The 13,492-nt window shown below is 40.6% G+C and overlaps 1 protein-coding gene across 2 annotated transcripts in view; it reads left to right on the forward strand.

The window, feature by feature from the left end:
- The window catches only part of SAP30 (Sin3A associated protein 30), a 124,168-nt gene that overhangs the window by 86,851 nt on the left and 23,825 nt on the right, over window positions 1-13,492 (forward strand). The gene's annotated exons all lie outside the window — the stretch shown is intronic.

Raw genomic sequence — 13,492 nt, forward strand, 5'->3', positions numbered from 1 at the left:
TTCTGTGCCATGAGAATACTAATTATATAATTCCTACCTTTTCTACTTCACACTATATTATGATAAAATGTAGCATGCCACATTTGAAAGGTTTTTAAATTCTTAAATTTGAAAGTTAGTATTATTGAAAGTTCAAAGAAAAATTTCTGTGCTATCCGTTGGGAACAGTGTGACTAAATCACAAACTCCACCCTGTATCACCTGTTTGCCCTGACTGCCCTTGTCTAAATGAGTAGATGAACAAAACAGAACAATAATCTAAAAATCATCCACTGCCTACATTTATTCTGCCTCTGGATGGTGTGGATTTCTAGATTGAACAACTCCATAGTGTTGGTAAACAACAAACAATGTAGTTATTACTCTATTATGAGGCTTGTAAACAGATAAATGCAAGGGCAGATTCTCTTGTGGGATAGTGTGAAAGAGAATATGTAGGAGCTACTCAAAAATATTTTTAGCGTGGGGCAGGTAGCCTGCAGGGATGAAGCCAATGGCCACTGTAAGAGTTTCCTCTGAGAGTTTACAGAAGCTTATTCTCACATGAACAGAAGTAAAATAGGATTTCTTTCTCCCTCCTCTTCCATTTCTTCCCTTATTAGTGCTTAAAGCTTTAGTTGACTGTAGGCACATAATACTTGTATATAAATTGCAAGTATAATCACATAGACTATAAAGATGCCAAATGCACATGAACAAATTAGAGGCTCTTAGCCAAATTCAAACAAATATGTGCTTCATAATGGCTTTGGCTGAAATATATTTTTATATTTTATAGCATGTTCACATTTGCCAGTGGTTAGCAAAGATTAAGCTTGCCAAATTTTAATGTGGTACAAATGCCACATTCAAGGCAAAGTAAGTGGACTGTTATGGGATCTGGCAAATCAAAAGCTCTATCAACAGGGGCTGGTGCTGTGGAGTAGTAGGTTAAGCTGCTGCTTGCAGTGCTGGCATCCTATATAGGCACCAGTTCGAGTCCCAGCTACTCTACTTCCGATCCAGCTCTCTGCTATGGCCTGGGAAGCTGTAGAAGATGGCCCAAGTCCTTGGGCCCCTGCACCCACGTGGGAGACCTAGAAGAAGCTCCCAGCCCCTGGCTTCAGATCCACCCAGCTCTGGCCATTGTGGCCATCTGGGGAGTGAACCATTGGATAGATGACCTCTCTCTCTCTCTCTCTCTCTGCCTCTGCCTCTGCCTCTCTGTAACTCTGCCTTTCAAATAAATAAATCTTTAAAAAAAATGGAATTATAAGGTCGTGTGCATTTGAAGTGGGCATTAATTCTCTCATTTAAAAAATATTTATTTATTTATTTTATTTGAGAGAGAGAGAGAGAGAGAAGCTAAGATCTGGAAACTCCACTTAGGTATTCCATGTAGGTGACAGTGGCCCAATCACTTGAGCCGTGCCTTGCTGCCTCCCCGGGTTCATAGAAGCAAGAAGCTGAGATTGAGAGTGAAGCCAGGACTCAAACCCAGGCATGGTGATAAGGGAGACAGGTATCCCAAGCAGCATCTTAACTGCTATGTGAAGCACCCACCACTCATTAATTTTTTTTCTTTTTTTTAACTTTTATTTAATGAATATAAATTTCCAAAGTACAGAATATTGATTACAATGACTTCCCCCCCCCCATAATGACCTTCCAACCCGCAACCCTCCCCTTATCCACTCCCTCTCCCCTTCCATTCATGTCAAGATTCATTTTCGATTCTCTTTATATACAGAAGATCAGTTTAGTATACATTAAGTAAAGATTTCAACAGTTTGCTCCCACACAGAAACATAAAGTGAAAAATAGTGTTTGAGTACTAGTTATAGCATTAAATCTCAATGTACAGCACACTAAGGACAAAGATCCTTCATGAGGAGTAAGTGCACAGTGACTCCTGTTGTTGACTTAACAAATTGACACTCTTGTTTATGGCCTCAGTAATCACCCTAGGCTCTTGTCACGAGCTGCCAAGGCTATGGAAGCCCCCTGGTTTCACTGACTCTGATCATTTTTAGACAAGGCCATGGTCAAAGTGGTAAAAAATATAACCCATGGTCATTGGTAGCTCCCCATGGTGTTACAGTTAAATTCAAGTTTTTTGACTAGATGTGATAATGTCCAGAAGGCCAAAATTGATTGAATCCCTGATTAATTATTTATAGACTGACTTTTAGTCCAGAGTCATATACTTGGTACTATCTGGGGTTTCTCCAGATGTTCCTATTAAAGAACATCAGTGATGCTTGAGTTTGCACAACTTGCCCTGTACAACTTCGGCCGACCTCCTCCCAGCCAGACACTCAATCCTGTTTCCTCGTCCCTCCTCTTCCTGATACTGTTCACACTCATCCATATGCTCCAAATATCATACACAATGAACAGAGCCATAGTGGGAGTGGGTGCAGTGCACTGCTGCCACCACGGTGTTGCATGTGATGTTTGGACTAGTTGCATCTGACAGGAGAAGTTGGTGTTGTACCAGTGCATGCCTTGGAAAGACTTAAATAATGCAAAAAGTTGTCCTTTTTCTTTTTTAATCTATTGACAAATTGCTCTGGTAACCCGAAGAAGTGAGGAAGAAAGCAGCTGCCTCACCACCCAGACACCGATTTGTTCAGATGTTTCAATGCCTCATGGTACAATAAAACCACAAAATTTTCTTAACAGTTAAAAAAAGAAAAGGAAAGAGAATTGTCATGAGTAATGAAGAAAAACAGACTGAATCATTAAACAACTGACTTCTATAAAGTGAAATTCAGTATTATAATCTGATTACCTGATGCCAAAACCATTTGAAAAGTGAGGAAGATTATTTTATTTTATCTAATGACATGAATAATTAAGTTGTATCAAAAATATGACCAGAAGCCAATGTTACAGGTTAAGTCACCATTTGTGATGCTGTCATCCTGTATCAGAGCACTGGTTCCAGTTCTGTCTGCTCTGCTTCCGATCCAGCTTCCTGCTAATGTCCCTAGGAAGGCAGCCAGAAGATGGCCCAGGTGCTTAGTCCCTGCAATCCACGTGGGAAATCAGGAAGGAGTTCCTATTTCCTGGCTTCAGCCCAATTCAGACTTGGCTGTTTCAGCCATTTGGGGTGGGAGCCAGCAGATGGAAGTCTCTATCTGCCCCTGCCCACCTCTGTCTCTCCCTCTCTCTGTCACTCTGCTTTTCAAATAAATAAAAATAAATATTTTTTAAAGTGATTTTCTTGATTTTAAATGTTTTTAATAACACACTTGATAAAGTTTATTTATCACCAACATTGTTGCCTAGTAAAAATCTTTTGTAGATGTTTTTGATGCAGAGATAATATATAAATCTAAGTTCCTACCTGATACATATGTCCAAGTCATCAATGTGCTAATCTAGAGCCAATAACTTGGTTGATCCCATACATTTTATTTAATTGAAACGAAACAACTTTCTCACGAAGAGGTATGTAATGTTTTCAATTTTTTTTTTTAATTTTTTTGACAGGCAGAGTGGACAGTGAGACAGAGAGACAGAGAGAAAGGTCTTCCTTTGCTGTTGGTTCACCCTCCAATGGCCGCCGCAGCCAGCGCGCTGTCGCCGGTGCACCGCGCTGATCCGATGGCAGGAGCCAGGTACTTATCCTGGTCTCCCATAGGGTGCAGGGCCCAAGGACTTGGGCCATCCTCCACTGCACTCCCTGGCCACAGGAGAGAGCTGGACTGGAAGAGGGGCAACCGGGACAGAATCCGGTGCCCCGACCGGGACTAGAACCTGGTGTGCCGGTGCCGCAAGGCGGAGGATTAGCCTAGTGAGCCGCGGCGCCGGCCCATTGTTTTCAATATTTTAACCAGTGTTCCCCAATCAGCTTAGCAAATTCATTTGTGTGATTGATGAACGCTGTCAACTCAAAAAATTAAATTTTAGGTAATCTGAGAAAATTGTTCTAAATTTGAAATTCAGTTCAGATTATTAGTAACAATGGAACCTTTAATTTATATCTTTTTACTGTGAACAAAATATGTTCATATACTATAATTCTCCTTATTTCTCCTTTGATAACATTCCCTCACAGTGTTTTACTGTAACTATGGTCCCTCTGGTGGAACCTAACACACGGTTAGTTCATATTAGAGGAAGCCTTTGGGAAAAATTTGAGCAGACCACAAAATCTTTGGGTATCTGAGGACAGCATAAATGGCTTATTTAGCTGTACTCGGTGGTGTTTAACCATTAATATTCATTTGGTTTAGTCTGATTTAGTAATAAAATAAAAATTATATGTTTTTCTCAAAAGAAGATAGAGGTGATGAAAGTGTTTACAAAGTAACAATTCACTGTATTACCTTTATTTTGTGTTAGCATGTCACTAAAAAGAAAAAAAAACTTCTTAACTGCTTTTTCCATTAATTCACAGTATCTTCATTGAAAGCAAATTATGTCAACTCTGTATGCCAAGCTAGGATACATCTGATTGGCACAACACATTTCTCTAAAGGGCAACCTATGTGGGGCTAACTTTCTAGACCATCAATATGGAAGACCATATTTCACACAGACGAAGCTTCAGAAATGTGTGAAGTCCATTACATTGATGATTTTGCAAACCAATACAGACAAGATGCTGTGCAGAAATTGTCAATCATTATCTTTTCTGCTAATTTTCTAAGTTTTTACGCCGATCATCAGTACGAAAATTAAGTATACACTTTGTGACTTCCTAGCTGACAAGAATAGACTACTGTGGTCGTAATTCCCTGGTTGTGTGATGTCACCGAAAATTTTAAGGTTGAGTAATCCAGAAGTAAAAGCACATTTGCAAAGAAAAAAAAAAAAAGCAGACTTACCAGTAAGTTGTCAATTTCATGACCATTATTTTGGCTTTGTAATTTGGTCTTAAGACATTTTTTTCTTTTCCAAAAGATTTCTCATTACTAATTAGGAGAGCTTAGCCATAAATTCAGAAGGAAAAGCTGTTCAAAAAGATCACTGTATGCTTTTCTTGAATTTAGTTCAACAGCAAGGAATTTCCTGGATGTTTTAATTGGTAGCCAACTTTCCAGCAGTTTTCCTATGCATTACAACTACTTTACTCCACTTGATTTAGAAGACATCTACTTCTATGTCTCCCACACATCTGCTGGATCTCTTCCTATTTCCCTTAAGGGGAAAGGATGGTGATCTACTGCATTTCCAGGCCTGTAGTTCTCTGTGCTACCAGAGCTCTGTTTTTTCCTTTTATCCATTGGCCCAGGGCCCAGTTAGAGTCTCTGATCACTAAGAAAGCTAGATTCTGAACACTTATATCTAAAATCAGCATGCCTTGCTAATCTTTTATCTAATATATGCCTTGCTAGTGCCAAGTCGCTCTTGGAATAATATTATTAGTTCTATTTTTTCTACCCTTGCCTGCTGTGTTCTCCTTCATCCCCTACTCTTTACATCTTCTCCAGGGACCTATGAAAGTGTTTCACTAATTGCTACAAGGATAATAGTAGGTAATATTCATTGAGCACTTGCTATGGGCCAGATAATTCAAGAACTTTAGATATGTGGCAAGAACACTTCTTTAGTCCTAGGTATCAGCATCCCTGCTATCACTTCTATGCTATTTCTCCCATGCCACAGGGAGCTGAGACCCCAAGTTACAGGTTTTTCAGGGGTTGGCACTGTGGCATAGTGGGTAAAGCCGCCGCCCGCAATGCCGGCATCCCGTATGGGCACTAGTTCAAGTCCTGGCTGCTCCACTTCTGATCCAGCTCTCTGCTATGGCCTGGGAAAGCAGTAGAAAATGGCTCAAGTCCTTGGGCCCCTGCACATGCATGGAAGACCCAGAAGAAGCTCCTGGATCCTGGCTTTGGATCAGCACAATTCCGGCCATTGTGGCCAACTGAGGAGTGAACCAGCAGATGGAAGACCTCTCTCTCTCTCTCTCGCTCTCTACCTCTCCTTCTCTCTTTGGGTAACTCTGACTTTCAAATCAATAAATAAATCTTGGAAAAAAAGGTTTTTCTAGGATAGAGTTATCAGAATAGCCAATAAATATTTTTAAAAAGTGGTTAAATTTGAATTTCAGGTAACCAAAGGAAAAATTTAGTGTGTCATCAATATTGCGTCAGAGGAACTTATATTAAAAACTTATTTGTTGTTTATCTGAAATTCAAATGTAACTAGGCTTCCTTTAGTTCCTCTGTCAACCCTATCCGGCAAGCTCTGTATACTAATGTGTAGAAGGAGGCCACACACCCTGATGTGCTTGAACTTCTCCTTATTCATCCAGATATTGAAGCTGAGCCCAAGGAAATGAGGCAGAGAACAAAAACACTAGTGTTGGACTTCCTTTTCTCCCTCTCTCCCTGACTTCTTGGAACTTCAGCTTCTTCCACTTCATAGTCTGCTTCTCTCTACTCCAAGTATACGTAGACTCCAGGTATACCTGCAACTCTATGATGTAGTCAGCTAGTCCTCTTCGTAGCATTTGTTCAAAAATCCTGGATTTTAAGGATTATTACCTTGCTGTTTAATTAGAAATCCTATTTGGAGGTCAAAAATCAAATATGGACTCTGAGAAATTTTGCATTCCTGCTGCCTTATTTTTCCTCCACCTCCCTCTCTGGCAGACAGATGACTCTGGTCAAAAGGATTCCAAGACATGCAAAAGAGAGATGCATATTGATTTATTCATGAGGACAGGGGTTTTGCCTATTAAATTACATGTATATTTTAACTTGTTATCTCTCTTTCCCCAGTCTGGGATTTAATCTCCATGAGAACATGAACCTTGCTCTAGGAATACTGAAAGAGTGCCAGGAACACAGTAGCTGCATAGCAAAGATTTGATAGGTGAAAGTGGGGTAAATATTTCTTGGATGACTTTTATAGCAAGGAAAATGAGACTTGGAAGGTTAATTTGCCCAATTTCCACATCAGAGCTAGGCTTTATAGGCCTACTGTGTGGGTCTGATTCGCTGGAGAACTCCAGCTCTCCACCACCATATACTTCTGCCTGTTTTCTCTGTAGCAGTTCATCCAGTCCTTTTAGTATGTTTTTTTTTCTCTTGAAACTTTGTTTTCAATGTAGAAAAACCAAAAACAAGAATTAGATTTCTTTTTAAGTTCAACGAAAGGACTCTCTAACGATAGCAACGAAAAGTAAAAAAGCAAACAAACAAGCAAACAAAAAACCCTTAAGTGAAGCAGAGACAACCTCAAAAGCATAAAACAATCATGTTTATAACTGACCTTATGATAATCAATGTGCTCTGGTCTTTTTTGTGTCTTGTCTGAGAGTCCACTGCGAATGCCTTGATCCTGAGATAATTGTTTCTTGCACAGGACCACACATAGCCTATGGGATACCTTTGTGTGAAGTAGGGTAAGAAGCACCTTTTGCTGATCAGGCACAGTGCAGCTCCTTGGCACACCATTTGATAGGAAGAATGCAGGATGAATTTTGGTCCCACTTGCCATCTCAGCCTGGCACCCTCAAGAAATGAACAGCCCTACCTCCCTAGGCAATGGATTTTTTGTTTAATAGATGCTAAAAATTGGGAAATCTTTCTTTTTTCCTAGATCTTTGCCTATTTGTTGTTTGTTTATTTTATTATTATTTGAGGGAGAGACCATCAATTGGTTCATTATCTAAATGCCTGAAATTCTAGCAGTGACCCAGACTGGGAAGAGTTGAAGTTGGGAGCTGAGAACTCAATCCAGGTCTCCTACATGGGCAGCAGGACCCACCACCTGCTACCTCACAGGGTCTACATCAGCAGGAAGCTGGAATCAGCAGCCAGAGATGGGACTCAAATCCAGGTGCTCTGATGTGGGTGTGGGTGGAACTTGGGTATCTCCACCTCCAAGCCAAATATCTGCCCCCCAACCTTGTCTATTTTTAACCACTTATTGTCTGATCTTTTAGTGCCTCCCCTCTCAACTGTCCATTGGATTCTAGTGCAGAAAAAAAATCAGCCTAGTTTCTTCCATTCCCCATGTTCAATCTTAATCAGGCGGGCAAGCCCTATCACATCTGGTTTCATTTTTCTAATTCCCCACTGATTTCCAGGGCAAAGTAGCTGATAGCCTTGGCACTAGTAAGTCCCTTTTCCTCAGATCAAGTCAAAGGCTCTACCTACTTCCTGAGCTATTTATGATAATTCATTCCCTCCAAAAAGTGATCTTTAGAAAGTTCTCCCCAGAATAAACATTATAACAACATCTTGACTGTACAATTCTAGGTACAATTTCTAAGCCTAAGTGTAGTGATTGTGTGTATGACTGGGGAGGGGGAAGGAGTTCCATGTGTGTGTTTTTCTAGATCTCTAGATGAAAAAAGTAATTAACTGCTGTGCCACAATGCTGGCCCCTAAATACTATGTAATTTCCACCGTATCATGCTGCCTCCACACTCATTTGATGCAGCATTGTGGCACAGCAGTTTAAGCCAGTGTCACAGCTGGCATCTCCTATCACAGTGCTGGTTTGAGTCCCAGCTGCTCAGCTTCTGATCCAGGTTCCTGATAATGCACCTTGAAAAACATCAGAAGCTATCCCATGTGCTTGGGTCCCTGCCACCCACATGGGTGACCTGCATGGAATACCGGGTTCCTGACTTCGATCTGGCCCAGCCCAACTCTTGAGGCCATATGGGGAGTGAACCAGCAGCTGGAAGATCTCCTTCTCCCTGTCTCTCCCTCTCTCCATCACTCTGCCTTTCAAATAAAAAAGAAATAAAGAAAAGAAAAAAGAAAAGAAAAGAAAAAAGATAGAAACACATGTGTTAGAACAAAATAGATCTGGGTTATTGTATCCATATGGCTTCCTATCCCTTAATTTTCTCATTTACAAGAAGGGAATCAGACTTAAATTATAGGATTGTGCGTTAGTTTTCTAGGGCTCCTGTAAACAAATCACCACGAACTGAGTACCATAAACAAAAATGTGTTGCAATTTATTGTCCCACATTTTTTGAGCCTAAAAGTTTAAAATCAAGGAACTGGCGTGTTTGGTCCTTCTGAAGACTGAGAGAAGGCTTTGCTATAGGTCTCTCTCTTTGACTTATAGTCAGAGGTCTTCAGGTTCACGTAGCACTGTCTCTCTAATGTATGTTTCTGTGTCCAGATTTCCCCTTCTCATAAGGACATCAGTCATATTGGATCAAGTCTTCCCTAATGGCCTTACTTTAGCTTAATTACTTCTGTGAAGACCCTATCTCTCTCCTAAGTGTTGAAGAGATTTTACAAATAAGACCAGTGTAAGCGAATAATGAAGGATAGAATTAAAAGGGAGAGAATGATCCTGCAGGGGAAGCAGGACACACAGCAGACTCATAGAATGGCAAATGCCCAAAACAGCACTCGGCCTCAGAATCAACCCTTGGGACATTCAGATCTGGCTAAAAGGCCCATGAGAGTCTCACAGGCATGGAAAGCCATGACATGGTGGCAAAAACAATCTAAATGAAAGATCCTGGTGAACAAGACCCCAGCAGAAGGAACAGGCCATCAAGGAGGGAGGCGCCTTTCTCTGAAGGGAGGAAGGAACCTCCACTGTGATATGGCCTTAACTAAACAAGTTCAGAGCTGGTGAACTCAAGGGGCTTCCATAGCCTAGACAGCTCATGGCAAGAGCCTCGGGTGATTGCTGACGTCATAAATAAGAGTGCCAATTGTTAAATCAACAACGGGAGTCACTGGGTTCATGCTCCCCACGTAGGATCTCTGTCCTTAATGTGTTTTACTATGAAACTTAAAAACAACACTACTAGTCGAACAATACCCTATACCTTGTGCGGTTGTGTGAGGGCAGCCTGTTGAAGTCCTTGCTTAGTGTATACTAAGCTGATCTTCTGTATATGAAGGTAATTGAAAATGAAACTCGATGAAGGGTGGGATGGGAGAGGGAGTGGGAGAGGGGAGGGCCGTGGGAGGGAGGGAGTTTGAGGGGGGAAGCCACAACAATACAAAAGTTGCACTTTGTAAATTCACATTTATTAAATAAAAAAAAAAAAAAGACCCTATCTCCAAATAGGGTCAACCAATGAGATAATAGGAATAGGATTCTGACATACCTCTTTGGGGATAGACACAATTCAAGTCATAACAGGTTGCCCAGAGAATTAAGTTTGGTTTCTTAAGTAAAGCTCCTAACAGAAATCTTGAGACTTAGTAAGTATTTAATGGTAATGTGTTACTACAGATTTTGTCTCTTGGTCTTTTTGAGTGATCTCTCGCTCTCTTTTTTTTTAAATGCACAAAAGTTTTTTTAACAAAAGATTTATGTATTTGCTTATTTATTTGAAAGAGTTACAGAGAACAAGGAGAGATAAGCAAAAGCATATTTTACAAAAATTTAAATTTTTTTTATTTATTAGGGAGCTGGCATTGTGGTGTAACAGGTAAAATATACCTCCTGCAATGCCAGCATCTCGTGTAGGCTCTGGTTTAAGTCCTGGCTGCTCTGCTTCTGATCTAGCTCCCTGCTAATGTGCCTGGGAAAGCAATGGAAGATGGCCCAAGTGCTGGGGCCCCTCAACCTATGTAGGAGACCCGGACTGAGTTCCAGGTCCCTGGTTTTGTGCTGGCCCAATCCTAGCTATTGCAGCCATCTGGGGAGTGAGCCAAATGGAAGGTCTATTTTGTACTCTCTTTTTCTCTCTCTCTCTCTCGCTTTCTCTCTCTGTAACTTTGCCTTGCAAAAAATAAACAAATAAAATAAAACTCATTTTTGGGGTCGACGCTGTGGTATAGTGGGTAAAGCTGCTGCCTATAGTGCCGGCATCCCATATGGGAGCTGGTGTGAGTCCTGGCTGCTCCACTTCCAATCCAGCTCTCTGCTATGTCCTGGGAAAGCAGTACAAGATGGTCCAAGTCCTTGGGCCCCTGCACCCACGTGGGAGACCCAGAAGAAGTTCTTGGCTCCTGGTTTTGGATCGGCACAGCTCTGGCCATTGCTGCCATCTGGGGGAGTGAACCAGTAAATGGAAGACCTCTCTCTTTGTCTCTGCCTCTCTGTAACTCTGCCTTTCAAGTAAACATAAAATAAATCTTCTAAAAAAATTCATTTGAAAGACAGAGTGAGCCAGAGGAAGAGAGAGAAAGAAAGAGATCTTTCACCTACAGGTTCACTCCCCCTACAATAGTCTGGGCTGGGCTAGCTAAAGCCAGAAACTCTACCAGGGTCTCCCATGTGGATGTCAAGGACTCAAGTACTTCATTCATCATTGTCTGCCTTCCAGGGTGCACATTAGCAAGAATCTGGATAGGAAAGGAGTAAGGTAGGACTTGAACAAGGCACTCTGATGCCAACATTGGAAGTGGCTACCTAACCTGCTGGACAACAATGCCTGCCCCTAGAGTGATCTTTTTTTTTCCCTCACATTAATGAGATTTTTTTTAATTTTTATTTTTTTCCACCAAAGAAACCTTTTATTTAAGGAATACAAACTTCATGCATTTAATAAGTACGACTTTAGAAATATAGTGATTCTTCCCACCATACCCGCTCACCCACCAACTCTCCCACACCTCCTCCTCCCTCTCCCATCTCCAGTCCCATTCTCCACTAAGATCCATTTTCAATTAACCTTATACACAGAAGACCAACTTGATACTAAATAAATCTGCATGCAAACAACAACAAAAAACTGTTCTACAAAAATTGTTCCTCAACAATCAATACAAGGGCTGTTCAAAGTCATTGCATCTTGAAGTTAATTTCACTTCTTCTTCTTCTTCTTTTTAAGAAACTTAAAACTTTAAAAAAGATCCCAAGAATGATACATCTTTTGGGAGCTCTTAGACATAGTTATAGTACAACTCTTTGTGGACAGAGGTCTTGCATGGGAAGTTAGTGGACAGTGATTCCTGCTGTTAATTTAACAAGTAACACTCTTACATATGATGTCAGTGATCACCCAAGGCTCTTGACATAGAGCTGCCTCAGCTATGGAAGCCTTTTGAATCCACAAACTCCAGCAGTATTTAGACAAGGCCATAAGCAAAGTAGAAGTTCTATCCTCCCTTCAGAGAAAAGTATCCCTAGAATGACCTTTTAAATACATAGTCTCCAGGGTTAATGAACACATCCAGTAGTATATTCAGGGCCTAGGTGGCAAAAATGAAATGGAACAATGTACAAATATAAAAGTCAGACACAATTTTCAATGACTGAAGATAAAAGATTTTACTTTTCTCTATGGATTTGGATTGGAGTGGAAGGAAAGAGTGGGAATACAAGATAGTTGGTGATACAATTTAATTATGCGGATGTATTGATTTTGAATTATTAACATTCCATTTTACTTCACTTTGAAATAAAAAGAGATAGAGATGGAACCAAACTTTTCCCTTGAACAACATAATTTATGCCAGAGACAGTCAGAATTGTTTTAGAGCAAAAGAGACATTGAAGGATCAGCCATATGATTTTGATGACAGTAAAAACTCAAACTATAATTATTTGACAAACAGCTTTACCTAGAAAATGTTTGCTAGAATAGCATCTTCAGGTCTTCGTGGGATTTAAAAGTGATGCAAATGTTTCTGGTACCTTTGGCTTCAATGTGTTATTTGAAGGGAAATTCTCTCTGCTAATAAAACTAAAAGGGGGGAAAATGTCTTTGTGATTTCCTGAAGAAAGTCTCCTTTGATCTTGAACTTTTCCTTTCAGGATTTCCTCCATGGCAGCTGGGTAGCTAAGACAATGCAATGGAATGCACGGCTGCCAGGGTGAGTCCTCAAGAAGCTGAAGGGTTATTTGTAAGAATCTGGTCTCCATTAAGAAGAGAACAGGAGGAAATCTATTTGAATTGTAGAAGGAAGAATTTCAGCTAGACCCAAATACTCTCTGTTTGTTGGTCATCAGCAAAGTAGAAGTCCAAGTGAGGCTAAGCAATTCCATCCCTAAAAGGTTCTGATAAATTATGTTAGAAATTGCATCACCAGCAGTTTCCAAAAATCATAAGGCCTTCTGAATATTTTATCCAGCAGACAAAATTTTCATTACCCCACGTACTTTTCCAATATCACTCTTACTCTTTTCTACATTATCTTCCTGATTAATATTACTCAATCGAATAAAATATTTTTAAAAGTGAATTGCTGGGGCCGGCACCGTGGCATAGTAGGTAAAACCACCTCCTGCAGTGCCGGCATCCCATATGGGCGCTGGTTCGAGACCCGGCTGCTCCACTTCCAATTCAGCTCTCTGCTATAGCTTGGGAAAGCAGTAGAAGATGGCCCAAGTCCTTGGGCCTCTGCTCCTGTGTGGGAGACCTAGAAGAAGCTCCTGGCTCCTGTCTTCAGATTGGAGCAGCTCCAGCCATTGAGGCCAATTGGGGAGTGAACCAATGAATGGAAGACACCCCCCCTCTTTCTGCCTCTCCTCTCTCTGTGTAACTTTGACTTTCAAATAAATAAAATAAATCTTTAAAAAAAAAAAAAGTGAATTGCTGGTTTTGATATAATCAATCAAATCAAAAGTTGCTTTCACTGTTGCAAAGATAGTCTTATAAGGTTCTGATGCA

This window comes from Oryctolagus cuniculus, chromosome 2 (genome assembly GCF_964237555.1).
Source record: "Oryctolagus cuniculus chromosome 2, mOryCun1.1, whole genome shotgun sequence".
Taxonomy (NCBI): domain Eukaryota; kingdom Metazoa; phylum Chordata; class Mammalia; order Lagomorpha; family Leporidae; genus Oryctolagus; species Oryctolagus cuniculus.